Source organism: Protomyctophum bolini (genome assembly GCF_963924005.1).
Source record: "Protomyctophum bolini genome assembly, chromosome: 2".
NCBI classification, from domain to species: domain Eukaryota; kingdom Metazoa; phylum Chordata; class Actinopteri; order Myctophiformes; family Myctophidae; genus Protomyctophum; species Protomyctophum bolini.
Window position 1 is genome coordinate 8,510,514 of NC_137863.1, and position 15,693 is coordinate 8,526,206.

At 44.5% G+C, this 15,693-nt stretch overlaps 1 protein-coding gene across 6 annotated transcripts in view; it reads left to right on the forward strand.

Moving 5' to 3' along the window:
* Nucleotides 1-15,693, forward strand: part of LOC308328265 (tensin-2-like) — a 41,834-nt gene that overhangs the window by 9,339 nt on the left and 16,802 nt on the right. Inside the window, exon 1 of one of the 6 annotated variants that reach the window (XM_080782036.1) lies at nt 1,506-1,587. The exons of the other annotated variants lie outside the window; for them this stretch is intronic. The gene's annotated coding sequence lies outside the window, so the exon portion shown is untranslated. Of the gene's footprint in view, nt 1-1,505; nt 1,588-15,693 lie in introns of those variants that run through there. 6 annotated transcript variants of the gene reach the window in all.

A 15,693-nucleotide genomic window follows, 5' to 3' on the forward strand; every position in this document is an offset into this window, starting at 1 on the left:
TTTCATTCCACCAGCAGAAGCCATCGTCTCTGCTGTGTGGCTCAGTGTGAAGCATCATTGACTGAGCTCATGACCTTGTAGTGACTGTGTGTGCTATATTACGCCTCCCCATCTCATCACACAGCCGTCACCCACCACAACGACACTCATAATAACACCACTGCTCTCATCCACACACTGTCACTTATCACTGTGTGCTGAGGCCTGTCACACACTGAGAACCATCGCCTCTTACGGAGGACTCAAATCCTGTATAGGATTTATGAGGGGGAAAACGCGCGTCTTGAAACGGCCCCCTCACCCCCCGGCCAGGCCAACCCCCATGCACGGTGCATGGACTCAAGCATAATGTGTGCGCGTGTGCGTGCGTGCGTGCGCGCACACACGTGTGTGTGTGTGTGCGTGAGTGAGTGCGTGTGCGACTGGACACCACCAGCTGTTGTGCCACGGCAGTGTATATTAAAAGAGATTATTATTTTGGTCGTATTCTTCCCCCCGGTCGCTGTAGCGATTGCCAAAAACAACCCTGGCCGGTCAGGTGGTGACTGAGGCTCTGCGTGAGTGGACGACTGACGTGTGTCTGTCGCTGAATGATGATCAATGTGGATATAGGAGAGAGGAGTCTGCATGGGTAAATATAGAACATAACAAGAGAGTCGTGGGTGCAGGCCAGAGAGGGATGGCCGGGGGGGACGCAAATAAATAAGGGGCAGCTGGGGAGGAGAGGAGGAAAATGTGTGTGTAATGTGCATGCATGCGTGCATGCATGCCTTCTATAAGGGATCACATACTTTGATTTTTTTGCGGCACATGGGGACAAACTGGCATGCTACCTTCTCCAACCCCCCCCCCCCCCACCCATTTATTTATGTTTTCTTCATGTTTAGCATTTTCTCCTTTGCGCTTCTTCTTTCTCATGCCTTGCATCATGTCGTCGTTGTCACTAATCTCTCGAGTAGATGTCTGAGTCTCCTGCTGTGTTTTTATTGTGAGACAGTCTTTTTTTTTTCACGCCCTGCTTCTCTATACCCATGTGCTTCCTTCTTCATTCCACTTCCATCCCTTCTTTCTTATCTTTCTCTACCTCTCCATCTCTGTCTCATTTACCTTTCATGCTATCTCTCCATACCTCTTTTCACGTTCCACTTCATTCTTCTCTGCCTCTCTCTCTCTCTCTCTCTCTCTCTCTCTCTCTCTCTCTCTCTCTCTCTCTCTCTCTCTCTCTCTCTCTCTCTCGATGCTTAACTTTTCAGAGAGCTTTTCAGTACTTTGCGTCGTGCATGCTCTGCCTCTGGGGTGTTAGAGTGCAATCCCTTGTACAGCTAATATATGTACATGAAACAGACAGAGTGGGAGTGGTGGCAGGGAGAATTATACCATGAATTGTAACATGCGCTGCCTGCACAGCGTGTGTGTGTGTGTGTGTGTGTGTGTGTGTGTGTGTGCATGTGCGTGTGTGTGTGTGTTTTATCATCGGAGGGAGGCAATGTGTGAGTGAGAGAGAGAGAGAGAGAGTTACTGTATCACTGGGCACAGACAAGACTAGTTCGGAGGCAGAGGGAGTGAACTGAAGCTGCTTGTTGAAAGGTAAAACATTCTGTTCTTCATTTACTACAGACCTGGTGTAGGTAGCAGTTTGTAGTGTGGATGGTCAGTCATAGGGACACATGTCATGATGTCAGTCTTTATCATCACATGTTCCTATTGTGTGTTTCTTTTCTACAGGGAAGCTTTTTTAACACCAATTGTCTCAAACCTTACATGCTGTAGACTAGATAGAGTTTGTTGTGATTATTTAGCCTGAGGTATTAATATCATCACATTCAGCATTAAGCTACGATTTGAGATGTATTTCCGCCTTTATAGCGAGATTGAAGCGAGAACGCAAATTCTGTGCTATGACCTACAAGTAAATGTTTCATATGAAAGAGTGGATTTGTCTGTTTTACTTTTTAATGAGCCGGTTGTTGTAACCACTGTGGGCAGACTAGGGGAGGAGGGACTGCAGCGGCCAAATGTGCAGGAATTAAACCTTTAACTGTGTGCCTTATGCTGTACAGTAGGCATGTGTGAGTGTGCGTGTGTGCTTGCGTGTTTGTGGGCAACTCTTCCATTGTTGGGGGCATATGTACCGTATGTGTGAATGTTGTGTTCGTCTAGACCAGGGGCGCCCAAAAGGTAGATCGTGATCTACCAGTAGATCACAAAGGCTGTGCAGGTAGATCACATGGCATGCCCCTAAAATATATAAATATAATTAAAAAAAGACTTGGCATCTGACACTTGAATTAAGGTGACTTGATTGACGTCAGCTCAAACCCACAATGCAATACTTTGTTAAGAGTGTTGAGCACAGTTGCATTATCAAGTTAGTTACATATTTAAAAAAAACCCTACTAATTCAATTTCCTCCCCTCTATTTCCCATCCCAAATGAGCTGCTATACATTTTCATCACTTTCTTTGGTAGATCTTGTTGAGGTGGTCATTTTGAAAGTTGCTCGCAAATCAAAAAAGTGTGGGAACCCTAGACGGTCTTGTGTGAACAAAGGTGGACTGCTACAGTATACTGTAGATGGGTCACTTCTTCAGGTCTCTGTCAGCCTGTCCTACTGTAGCATCATCTGATGTACCCTAATGTCACAGTGTACTGTAGATGGGTCACTTCTTCAGGTCTCTGTCAGCCTGTCCTAGCATCGTCTGATGTACCCTAATGTCACAGCGTACTGTAGATGGGTCACTTCTTCAGGTCTCTGTCAGCCTGTCCTAGCATCATCTGATGTACCCTAATGTCACAGTGTACTCTAGATGGGTCACTTCTTCAGGACTCTGTCAGCCTGTCCTAGCATCATCTGATGTACCCTAATGTCACAGTATACTGTAGATAGGACTCTGTCAGCCTGTCCTAGCATCATCTGATGTACCCTAATGTCTCTTCTTCAGAACTCTGTCAGCCTGTCCTAGCATCATCTGATGTACCCTAATGTCACAGTGTACTGTAGATGGGTCACTTCTTCAGGACTCTGTCAGCCTGTCCTAACATCATCTGATGTACCCTAATGTCACAGTGTACTGTAGATGGGTCACTTCTTCAGGACTCTGTCAGCCTGTCCTAGCATCATCTGATGTACCCTAATGTCAGCCTGTCCTAGCATCATCTGATGTACCCTAATGTCAGCCTGTCCTAGCATCATCTGATGTACCCTAATGTCTCTTCTTCAGGACTCTGTCAGCCTGTCCTAGCATCATCTGATGTACCCTAATGTCTCTTCTTCAGGTCTCTGTCAGCCTGTCCTAGCATCATCTGATGTACCCTAATGTCTCTTCTTCAGGACTCTGTCAGCCTGTCCTACCATCATCTGATGTACCCTAATGTCACAGTATACTGTAGATAGGTCTCTGTCAGCCTGTCCTAGCATCATCTGATGTACCCTAATGTCACAGTATACTGTAGATCGGTCCTAGCATCATCTGATGTACCCTAATGTCACAGTATACTGTAGATAGGTCTCTGTCAGCCTGTCCTAGCATCATCTGATGTACCCTAATGTCACAGTGAAACACAGATGGCTGCACACTTCCAGCATCTGCTCTGCTAATGTCCTGCGCTGACTTCTAAATTGATGTAGAGATTATGACACTGCATGGACTGTACGCTGAAGTGTTTTATATGAATTAGTTTGTTCATTTATCCTTGTCAGAGAGAGAGCCAATGGAAGTCCTTAGTACATTTTGCAAGAATCTTGTTAACAGTTTCCACAGCTGTTGTCCAGCATCATTTCAATAGTTTCTCTCCTGTTTGCGATGTATTAATATGCTGCTGCGGACTAGATGTACACCGTATAGCTCACTGTGTCGTTGGAGATCATTTGGATGACAAAAATGAATTGTTGAGACCAAAGTACAGGCCGGCTCAATACAAGGGAGGGAAGCTGAGGTAGATTTTGTGAGCAGAGTATCAAATGTCACAGGGATGTGATCATGATGATGCTGTGTATGGAATATTGAGACGGTAGTTATCATTGGCCCATTGTTGTTGTTTTGTATGAGTTATATAGACTTTACTGGGTCCTCTGGTAGATGTGCGTATGAAGTGTACAGTACATCTCGTAATGTTAATGTACACTCCATAAGGAAGTAATAAAGGGACAGACACACACACGCCGTAAACGTGCAGACTGTGTTTATATTTACCCATCATTTTTTTCATTTCCTGTGAGTCTATAAGCTTGGAGATAGCCACCACAATGAGCTCTGTCTAATGTCCCAGGGATTATATATGCACTTGCTATTTTCTGTGGCGTTGCAATAATGAAGTCCCCAGAGCCAGTTAGGCTTAAAGGATTTTAGTTTCTCCATTTCAATTGTGTCACACGTCCTCTTGCCTTTACTGTGTTGCGTGAGAGAAGACTATACTATACTTTTGTCTACGCAGGGATTTTGTCATTGCAAATGCTGCTCGGAGTGAATGCACTTAAAGTGAGGCAAAACAAATAAGCCATGCACAAACTGTGCATATTTGTTCACTATAACTTAGGCTGTGATTAAATTCAAATGTGATTAAAGTGTATGTCGTACTGTATGTAGTATGCCATTGCTGTTAAATGGGGTGTGGGGAGACTTCACCTAACGTGAGCCGTCAAGTGTTCAGACTTCACCGTATGTATGGATCTAAAATAAGGATCTCTATTAAAATAGCTATGTGGAATCACTGTTCACGCTGACAGTGGATGAGAGGCATGTTCAGCTGTCCACATCTCTCTGGCTGCTGCCTATACTCTCGCTCTACACCTCTCTGTCTACAGTAACCCCCCCCCCCCCCTCAATATCTACAGTAAACCCTCCCATTGATATATCTACACCTCTCTCTGCCTGTCTGCACCACATTATCTCTCTGTGTGTGTCTGTCTGTCTGTCTGTCTGTCCACACTCCACACAAGGCGCTTAATTTTTTTTATTATCCAATATATATATACAGTATGTATGCATTTCCTGAATGGGAGTCTGTCTATCAATAGCCACTTATTGTTATGTTCTTGTTGTGTAATGTCTGTGTTTATTGTCCTCCATTTTGTTAAAACCAATAAATATACTATATAAAATAAAATTAAATGCTTATCCAAACGTTCAAAGTTGAACATTTTCAACTCCTGGCGACCAGATAAAAACACCAGACACGCATGGCTCAGCAGCCAGCAGCACATGATAGACGTTCAACACCTTGTTACTCTGCTGGTATTTCCAGCATGGCATAAATACACGGAGGCCCCATTGAGAACAATTAAAAAACCTATACGCTGTGCTGGCGCAAATAGTCCTTAAGGGCTATTTGATGCATTTCCCCCCTCTTTTCCTTCCCTTCCACATCACTTATTCTTGTTATCTTCTTTTCCCCTGCCAGTTACCAGCTGTGTACAATGCTAATCTAGATGTCCTGTGACGTCTCGGTGTACCGTCAGTTGTTTGTTCAGCAGAGGATGGAGTACATGCTTGTTTCCCATGCGACACTGTTGTCCCTCTGTTTACCCAAGGGCGAGAGAGAGAGAGAGAGAGAGAGAGAGAGAGGGTTAGAGGGAGGGGTACATATAGACCAAAGTAGTGACATTACAGCAGGGGGTAGGAAATGGAAGGATGGAGAGGGACGGATCAAAGGAAAACAGAGAAGGGGAAAATGCTAGGCAGAGGGGGATAAAGAAAGAAGAATGTCACATTCTTTCATGTGAAGCTTTCTATAACTTACTGGATTAAACCTCAGCAACACCACTACTCCTACTCCAAATCTGCTCTCCTTTTGCCTGCAGTGAAATGTTGGCGCTCTCCTTTTGTTTGTACTTAAAAGGATAGGAGAAGAATACAGAATGATGTTTTTTATGGCACTTGCAACACTGGATTTTTGTTCACGAGAGGGTGGAATTATTCATGCCTTTAAATGGTTATGGTGTCCATTTTGCTTTTGCAGCTTGAAATGGGAAGGCTTTAGTCACTTGTTCCTTGGGTGATGTCAGCTGTGAGCCAGGTCAGGTCGAAACCCAGCCTGCCCCCGGATGTCAAACTGACACCTATGATTCAATCTGGTACATTTAGCATCTCCTCTGACTCACTTCTTCCTGCAGCTATCCTCTGTGTTGGGTTTCCTCTCTCTCTCTCTCTCTCTCTCTCTCTCTCTCTCTCTCTCTCTCTCTCTCTCTCTCTCTCTCTCTCTCTCTCTCCCTTCTCTCTTCTCTCTCTCTCTTCTCTCTTCTCTCTCTCTTATATAATTTATTCTCCCCTTGGGGAGATTTGTCCTCTGCATTTGACCCATGGTGATTTGTGAGTAGCCACAGTGCAGCACTCAGGGACCCGTGCCAGCTGTAATGCCAGTACCTTGGTCAAGTACATTGGCAGGAGTACTGTATGTACTGTACAGTACAGTATGTCTTTAGGTGATGGAGGACACCAGGGTACCAAGAGAAAAAACATGCAAACACTAAATACAGTACACACACACACACACACACACACACACACACACACACACACACACACACACACACACACACACACACGTCTCTATCCCTCTGTCTGGAATAGTGCCAGTGTGTCAGGACCTGGCAATGTCATCTGTCATATATTGTCTCTTTCCAGTGGATTTTTATCACACAGTCAGCCAGCCAGGCTGCCATTCAGCCAGCCAGCCAGTCAGTCAGCCAGACAGCCAGCCAGACAGCCAGGCTGCCATTCAGCCAGCCAGCCAGCCAGGCTGCCATTCAGTCAGCCAGTCAGTCAGCCAGCCAGGTTGCCATTCAGACAGCCAGGCTGCCATTCAGTCAGTCAGCCAGCCAGTCAGTCGGTCAGCCAGCCAGCCAGCCAGTCAGCCAGCCATGTTGCCATTCAGTCAGCCAGCCAGTCAGCCAGTCATTGAGCGAAACGGTGTGTTTCTCAGTCCCAGAGGTGGAATTAGAGTCTTGCAGTGGCACCATCCTCAGGTCAGAGCAGAGGAGTAAGGCGAATGGAACCAGATGGCACCAATCTCTTTGGCTCATGCACTAATGAAGACCCTCAGGCCTTGCAGGTCACCATAGACGTACGTGTGTGTGTGTGTGTGTGTGTGTGTGTGTGTGTGTGTGTGTGTCCTGTTGCTAATGACTTCCTGTTGACTCTGGTGTCTTCCCTCCTGTATCTGTACTGTATACAGTGTATCAGTGCACTCCACTACTGTGTCCACGTTTCTTTCTACACGTGTTCATGTATTGCGTAGTCATAGTGTGTGTGCGTGTGTTGTTAGCGTGTTGTTTGTCTCCTACTCTTCCGTCCTGAGGCCCGACAACTATTCATTTAACCCCCATTATTAAACCCATTAGCTGGAGCTTCCTCGCCGATGGCTGAAACTCCATGTTCCTTCATTTCCGACGTTTTATTATTCTGCATGCGTGTGCATGTGCAAGGGTGTGTGGGTGTGTGTGTGAGAGAGAGAGAGAGAGAGCTACTGTACATGTTGCAGACTACTGTTCAGGCAAAGGCCCTGCAAGACATGAAAGTCCAGAACTTGGAACTGATGAGCTGGTGGTCCTCTAGATTGATTTGATCAGAACAGGAACTGGAATCGGTTAATTGGTCTCTTGGAGACGAAGCAATTTGTCCCGGTACATTGATCTATAAATCAATATAGTGACTATCTCAAACAACTGTTAAGCCACTTGGCTGGGCACCGGAGGACCTGTTTTATATTAATTGATTGTATTATTACATAATAAATGTTAAAACGTTGTGATCTCTCCATGTGAGCCCATGATTAACTGCCTTATTGCACCTGTATCCCTTATGTGTTCACCTGCCCCTATGATGAGCTGCCCACAATGGCCAAATAAGGCACAGGAAATAGGAATACATATCTGCAAGTATTCAAATCTAAAGAATAAGAATAAGGTGCCAGTGCAATTGATCCATAACTCTATACAGGCTTGTCTTTGTGACCTGGTAGGCAACGCTGGTGGTGGATGCAAGGCAATATGACTAGAATATTGTACTGGCTTATTTTAACCTACATGTGCCATGTAACACTGAATAATATATGACTACTGCACTGAAATTCACATAACTTCCAGGATGTTGCACACTGCACTTGTTTGTGCAAACTGTTACAGAGGGTATGGGTGATAAGTAAGTACTCTGAATCCACCACCCACCCCTTTTTCCCCTCACTGTATAATGTTTCTTTTCCCTTTTTTAAACCTCCTTTATGATGAATTCCTGTTCTGTTCTTTGGCTATAGGCTATAGAAGTGTCTATTTGTATGTCTCTAAATGTTTGGATGATTTGAACATGGTGTACCCTCTTGTAGTGTAATGCTTTTTTGGGTCGCCCACTCACAGTTAACAGTCTTTGTATTGAGTTTGTGCTGAAATGTACTGTAATTCTGCTGTTAATACATATTTCAATCAATCAATCAATCAAAACTCCTGGATGCTAAAGACCAGCTGTTGTGTTTATGTGTTACATTAAGGATATTATGATGATACAATCGGTGCCGAATCAAGCCCTCCAAGGGCCCTGGAGCTACACCAAATCAAAAGGCCCCATTCACGTGCGATGATTCGCATGTGCGCAACACAATCAAGAACGACACTTTTTGCGCTCCTGTCCTGAGCCCAGTGAATGAACGTGCTCCCATAGAGTTATAATGCTGCTCCCATAGAGTTATAATGCTGCTCCCATAGACGCTGGATCTGCTGTTTTTGCGTCTCCTCCCACCGAGTGGTTAAGAAACTGTTGGAGAACCAAAAACACTAGATGGGGTTCCTGTGTTGCGTTACATTGACATCGGTGACTATATGAATACGGTTTCGACGGAAGCAACAGCTGTACCTGTATATTTGAAATAGTCTCGCACAGGGCCCTGCAAGCTGCGGGCCCTGGAGCTTAAGCTCCAGTAAATTCATCGTTAATCCGGGCCTGGATACAATCATCTAAGGTTATCTATAATTCTAGGATAAGACACATCTTTGGAAGTAGCCATGAATTGGAAATAACCTGAGCCTAAACATGCTAGGCTGTGTACTGTCTTTCATCACTTGCATATCTACAAATCAACCCGAAACATTTTAAATAGAGTTTTTTATACTTCTCTTTATCGTCTAAGTGGTCTAATTAACCACTTAGCCAAAAGCCTATTTTAAACTTTGTCATTATTAAATGGTGTTTTGCACAAAACCAAAAATAGCCAATCTCCAAGGCAAGCTCACAACATGTCGCAATGCGTTCATGTTGTGAAGGACTTGAAGTTAACAACAGAGCTAATCGACTTAAAAGAGCCCTTTGATGGGGTAGCTCCCTTAACTGACTTTTTTAATTAGGCATCGACCAGAAAAAGTGATGTTCTGGGTTCAGCTCTTGCCTTAAAATGGTTTGTGGATGTGCGTTTCATTGTTTGATCATGTTGTAGGTAACCCATTCCACTTAACTGCTGCTGAGAATAAAAAATTGTCCTTTTGTACTTTTGCAAGTACAAAATCTGTGGAGCCCCCTCTGGTGGAATAACTGTGTACATCGCTAACCTAACCTTTACTATCTTGTTGACATTAATGTTACATAAGCCAAATTTTGTTATGATGACGTCCTCCGACTCCTTCAGGACTAGGCCAGATGCCAGCCCATATGGAGATGATCTTTACGTCATTTGAAATAATATATGACTCAAGTTGATCTGGCCTTGATCGGACTCTCTCTGATTCATCCAGGGACGTCCATCTTAGTGGACTCTCTCTGATTCATCCAGGGACATCCATCTTAGTGGACTCTCTCTGATTCATCCAGGGACGTCCATCTTAGTGGACTCTCTCTGATTCATCCAGGGACGTCCATCTTAGTGGACTCTCTCTGATTCATCCAGGGACGTCCATCTTAGTGGACTCTCTCTGATTCATCCAGGGACGTCCATCTTAGTGGACTCTCTCTGATTCATCCAGGGACGTCCATCTTAGTGGACTCTCTCTGATTCATCCAGGGACGTCCATCTTAGTGGACTCTCTCTGATTCATCCAGGGACGTCCATCTTAGTGGACTCTCTCTGATTCATCCAGGGACGTCCATCTTAGTGGACTCTCTCTCTGATTCATCCAGGGACATCCATCTTAGTGGACTCTCTCTGATTCATCCAGGGACATCCATCTTAGTGGACTCTCTCTGATTCATCCAGGGACATCCATCTTAGTGGGCAGAATTGATGTTGGTTGAAATCAGGTGATATACCGGGGCAGATCTCACTAGTCTTATGGTTTGACTTGATCTGGCCCCAATCGAGACGTCACTAATTCGTTCAGGTGCTTGCTGGGACTCTCTCCTCCACTCAGAGTCACTCGAGGCTAATGAAATGAGCAGCAGGGAGGAGATATCTTCTCAGGTGGAGAAGTATTTTTAATAGTCGTTGGGATGCTAGTGTACCAGGATGTGCAGGCATAATCAAAATGGCATTAGGAATGCCCAATATTGATATTGTTGCATGCATACTGCACCCACACACATTAGCTGGGCCTGATTACAAATGGAAACAGGATGCAGGAATGAGGAAACAATGATGAGACAAAGGACTCGCTAGTGGGTTTTAGGAGAAGGAAGGGAGACTTGTGACATCTGTCTATGAATGGTCAATTTAGCAAAACACCCCGATCCTTCATTTAACCCATTCTGACCTGAGATCAGATTCATACGAGGTTTCCACTGGACACACACTGGATCTGATTGACCCATTCTGACCTGAGATCAGATTCTAAAAATGTCAGTCGCTCTTCGAATTTTCAAAAATAGCAGACCTACAAGCTCGTATCGCGCCACTCGGTGGCGCGATATGAGCTTGTAGATCTGCTATTTTTCAATAGGTAAAGCATAACATGATGCTAACCCCAAAATGGGTGCCCGGTCAGAATGGGTTAAATGTCTTTAATTTTCCAAGCTCCATATGGATTCAATGCAATTGTAATGGAAGCCAACCAGAGGCATTTCTTTTTAATACAGCTGAGGACGTTTGGATGTTTGGAGTGATGGAGGGAGAAGCGTTGGTGCACTTCTACGCAGCACTGAGCTGTTGACCTGTTGTATCTTGTGTGGGACTGTATGGGGGGGGGTATGGTTAACACCTCGTCTACACAGGCAAGGAGCGAGCGGCGATACTGTCCTCCTATTGCGTTGCGACATAGCCTGAACCAATCAAATAACCAATGAGTAGTAGTGTGTAGATCTCAACTAATAAAAGCGTTTGGGGCCACTCAGAATAGCCAAATGGCATTGATCACGCCTCCAGGTCTTAAATTAAGTAATAAGACAAATACAGCCCTTAGACTTAGAAACGCTCACACACACACACACACACACACACACACACACACACACACACACACACACACACACACACACACACACACACACACACACACACACCTGCTTGGTCTTTCTTCTCCATCTACATCTCCGATTTCATTCATTCTTCTTCATCTTTCCTGGTTTGTTGGTCTCTGACTTCACTCACTTTAGGTCCTGTGTGAAGACTGGAATCTTTGAACCCCTCTCTGTCTCTCCCCCTTGATGTGCGTGTTTGTGTGTGTGTGTGTGCATGCAGCGCACAGGCTTCTACATTGTTAAAGTGGTTAATAATGGTGATTATACCCAGCAGTGGCTCCTTCTGCCATGCAATAACTAATCACAGTCTGTCACTCCTCCTTGTCTCCGTTTATTTCCCCCTGTCTGTTTCCCCTCTTTTCTTTGCCACATTCTCTTAAAGTCTGAATTCCTTCACTGTCTTGTCTCTAATACCACATCGTCGTTCCCGTCACATTTAGTCTGTTTACTTTGTCTTTTGGGATGATTACAAACCGTTGCAATTTGTTTGTTTCCAAAGTCCACATATTACACGTATTAACAAATTAAACAAATGCATCTGGTGCTACAAACCTAGCTGCAAACAAAAAAGGTTTCATGAAAGTCCGCCCATCCGTTCTCATTTTTTCTATTCATTATTTCCTTTATCTTGTATCTTTTCAAGACAAAATGTAGGCATCTGTCCGGGGCAGCCTCCCTGGTATTCCCTCCAACATTCCCTCTCTCTCTCACACACACACACACACACACACACACACACACACACACGCACACACACACACAGAAAAGATCGATTACAAACCCATGCTGCGTGCAGGATAATTAAATGTTCCAAATGTTCCATTGCTATTATCACAGGATAAAAAGGAAAGAACATGATTGCAAAAATAAACAGTAACTGAGGATATTACATGTTGCCACAGTGGGTGTGACTGTGGTGGTTTGGTTGAGTTATGGCTGCAACTGTTGGTTCTGGAATTGGTATCGGACCCACGGTTGTCCAGAAAAGGCCACTCCATACACTCAATATTTGGGCATGCCACAGCCTGACACAGAAATCCGTACGTGTGTACGTCTGTAATCCACGTAACCCGAGAACCGTTCGCCCCACCGACTTCAAATTCGACACACGCGTTCCAAGTTGTCAAGTAGGTCCGACCCACGATTGTCCACTATGTCGCAGCGGTGGCCTAAGCGTTAGAGGAGCGCCCTTGTTGCCGAAAGGTTGCCGGTTCGATTCCCCGGACGGGCATGAAAAATCTGGGTGGGGAAGTGATTGTCATCACCCAACCAACACCGCTGAAGTGCCCTTGAGCAAGGCACTGAACCCCCATCTGCTCCCCCTGGAGCTGCTTAGTGGCCATCAGTATAAGCATGTGCGTGCGTACACATGTAATCTACTATGCATCACCACACACTAATGATGTGTGCATGCGTGCACACATGCATGTTTATATTAAGTTAATGTGTGCCATGTGACTATGTTTGTGTGCGTGCACGTGTGCGTGTGTATGCAGAATAATCTAGAAGGCCTCAGGAAACGCCTGTGTAATTGGCAGCCAGAGAGATGTAATCTGTGTGTTGACGTTCTGCATTCTCTGTCCATCCCTTCATCCTTATCCTGAAAGAGACATTTGGCATACTGGAAATATCTCACCGTCTTTGATAGGGAAATAAAAGCATCAGCATCAAAAAGACATGCCAGTGAACAATTTATTTCATTCCTTTTGAGGAAAACTAAAGAGGGAAGAAAATGGATACTGCACACATTCCCTGCACAATACGGTCATCCAGTCTCCCTTGGTTCAGTTCCTACATGCTCAATGTACCACTCATTCAGTCTCCCTTGGTTCAGTTCCTACATGCTCAATATACCACTCAAGCCTTCCAGAGTCATTAGATGACAGAAAACAAACAAACTAGGCACCGGGGGAACTGAGGGAACTAATGTTTTAGCACACAAAACAAGGTGAAAATATATGGAGGGTAACTTTTCAGACAGTTTCTTTTCTGTTGTTGTTTTGGTTGTAGATTAGTCGGTTACTGCCAGAGATTTGACTCTTGAACCTGTCAACTGTCACCTGTCAACACCTGCTGGGCCTCTGCCATGCAGGTCTCATCAGCAGACTATAACTCTGTTGACCTTTGGCCTTTAAACCATGCCTTGACACACAGAGTTATGAAGGTCAAACGGCCCAAGTGAGACCAGAATTGGAGCTTTGAAGGAACCAACTGAGTTTGGAGTCTCGGCTCGTCTCCTTTCCTTAGGGGCGATTCATACTCCTATTTTAGAGCCGAATAAAAGTCGGTTCGGTGCTGTAGAGCCTACAATGTGACGTCATTTGATGTTGGGGGGGGGGGGTACCGTCCTAAAGTCGGCTCTTCGGTGCTACTGAAAATTTCTGACGAGCCGAAATCATTTCGGCACTACAGCGCCGAAACAGCGGTAAAATAGGAGTATGAATCGGTCATTATGTTCTCTTGGTTTATGTCACCAGAGGGTTTCACACTTTAAGTTTGGGTATGTTTGTTTTGCTAGAAGCTCGTCTTGCATTGGTGAATGTGGTTTGTTTGATTGATTGAATAGAATGGGTACAGTTGCAGCACTGTCGGAAAAGAGTGAGTTGATCAAATAGAATCCAATTTCAGGTACTGCAACTGTCTATTTCTCGCTTGTTTAGCCGTAAAAGTGTGTGTTTACATGGGTGTCATGTTGGATAGAGCAGTAAATCAAGCAGTGCAGCAGGTGCTCTGAGGCTTTGATTAGGCAACGGAGACGTGTAATAAACGTGTAATAAACACAGGAAATGTGAAAACAGGGAAAACGTGTACAGTATAAAATAGGGCGGGACTTTTTTTCAGGTGCTAGTTTCGAATTGCAGCCACCCGTTAGTGCTTTTTGTGAGCGGTTTTGAAAGAGTCTAGGGAGTCACATTTCTTAACGGCTGCTGGTAGGGCGTTCCACATTTTAGTGGCATAGGCATTGGTGGCGAAATTAATTTAAACCCTTGTTTGAGCCGAATCTGGGTTGAACTTGGTTTGTGGAACTCTCTCTGGTGTTGTGATCGTGGACTTCGTTGAAAGTAAGGAAGTATTAAGGTGCATCTTGTAGACCTCTTGTAGACCAGGCCCATTGCAAGTTGCTGTACTCAGTCGTCAACCCTAAGCCCTTCCAAGCTCTCACAATGTGCATGGGATGGGTGAGGTGAGTTCTGGGAGTGAGGCGAAGTAGTAGCCTGACCAGTTTGTTCTGGGATGTCTGGAGCCTTGTTTTAAGATACAAACTCATGAGCTGCATCAAATAAAATAGAATCCTCAAACCTTTTCTTGCTACAACCCAGGATTTAATGTATGAAACCATCTGTATGGTAGAGTATGTTGATACAATGTAGGTAGCAGTGGTTGGAGATGCTCTCAGAATTTACTTTATTGTCACATCACAGATTGTGGGTGGGGGAAAGGGTTAAAAAAAGGAGATCTGTGCTCCGAGGAACACATTTTCTAATCTAAATATATATTCTCCTGAACCCCTAGAAAACTGACGCTGACTTACCAAATTAAGCTTCTCACTATGGAGTCTAATATTATATTCAAAACTATTTTGATTGTTTGGACACTGTTATGATCTCTGTGGATGTAGTCTATAGTGACTGTAGCCATGGCTGTTTGGGTGACCTCTGTGTTAAATGTTTTATGTCTATGTGTGTGTGGTTTGGCAAGTTAGTGTTGGCTCACTGGCATAAGGACTGTGCACCACATGTGGAGTAATAAACGATGTCCCTCTCTGCTCCTAGTCTTCTTTACGCGTAAAAGAAACGTCAATATTATTGAGTGAGTACCTCTTATTATTGTATCCTGTATCTGAGCAGTGTGAAAAATAGAGTCGTAAAGCACAGCTACTCCTAACACTGTGTGTGTGTTGGTGTGTGTTGACATTTTTGCCTGAATATCAATCCGCTTGCTACATTTAAAGAAAATGTGATATTTTGTCGTACAGCTATTCTGCCCTACAAAGCCAAAGTGCAGTATAACTACGTTTTTTGGATACAGCGACTTCCCTCATTATTTCTGTATCCCAAAGGTCAAATTAGCCTTCGTGATTTGGAGGATAAAGAATTACCACTTTTAAACCAATTATCAGACTTTTGTTTCCCTGTAGTTACTGCACTGTGGCTTTGTAGGGCAGTATTGCTAGAGGTTGTTAGGCTATTTGGACACAGTAGATTTTGAGACATCTTGTGTACAAATGGAAATGCTGGCTTAAGGGTGATGCTAGCGGAAAGGCCATGGGGTCGGCTACTCGGCTATTGCGAAATCAATAGGATCCATCATCTGGGACAATTCC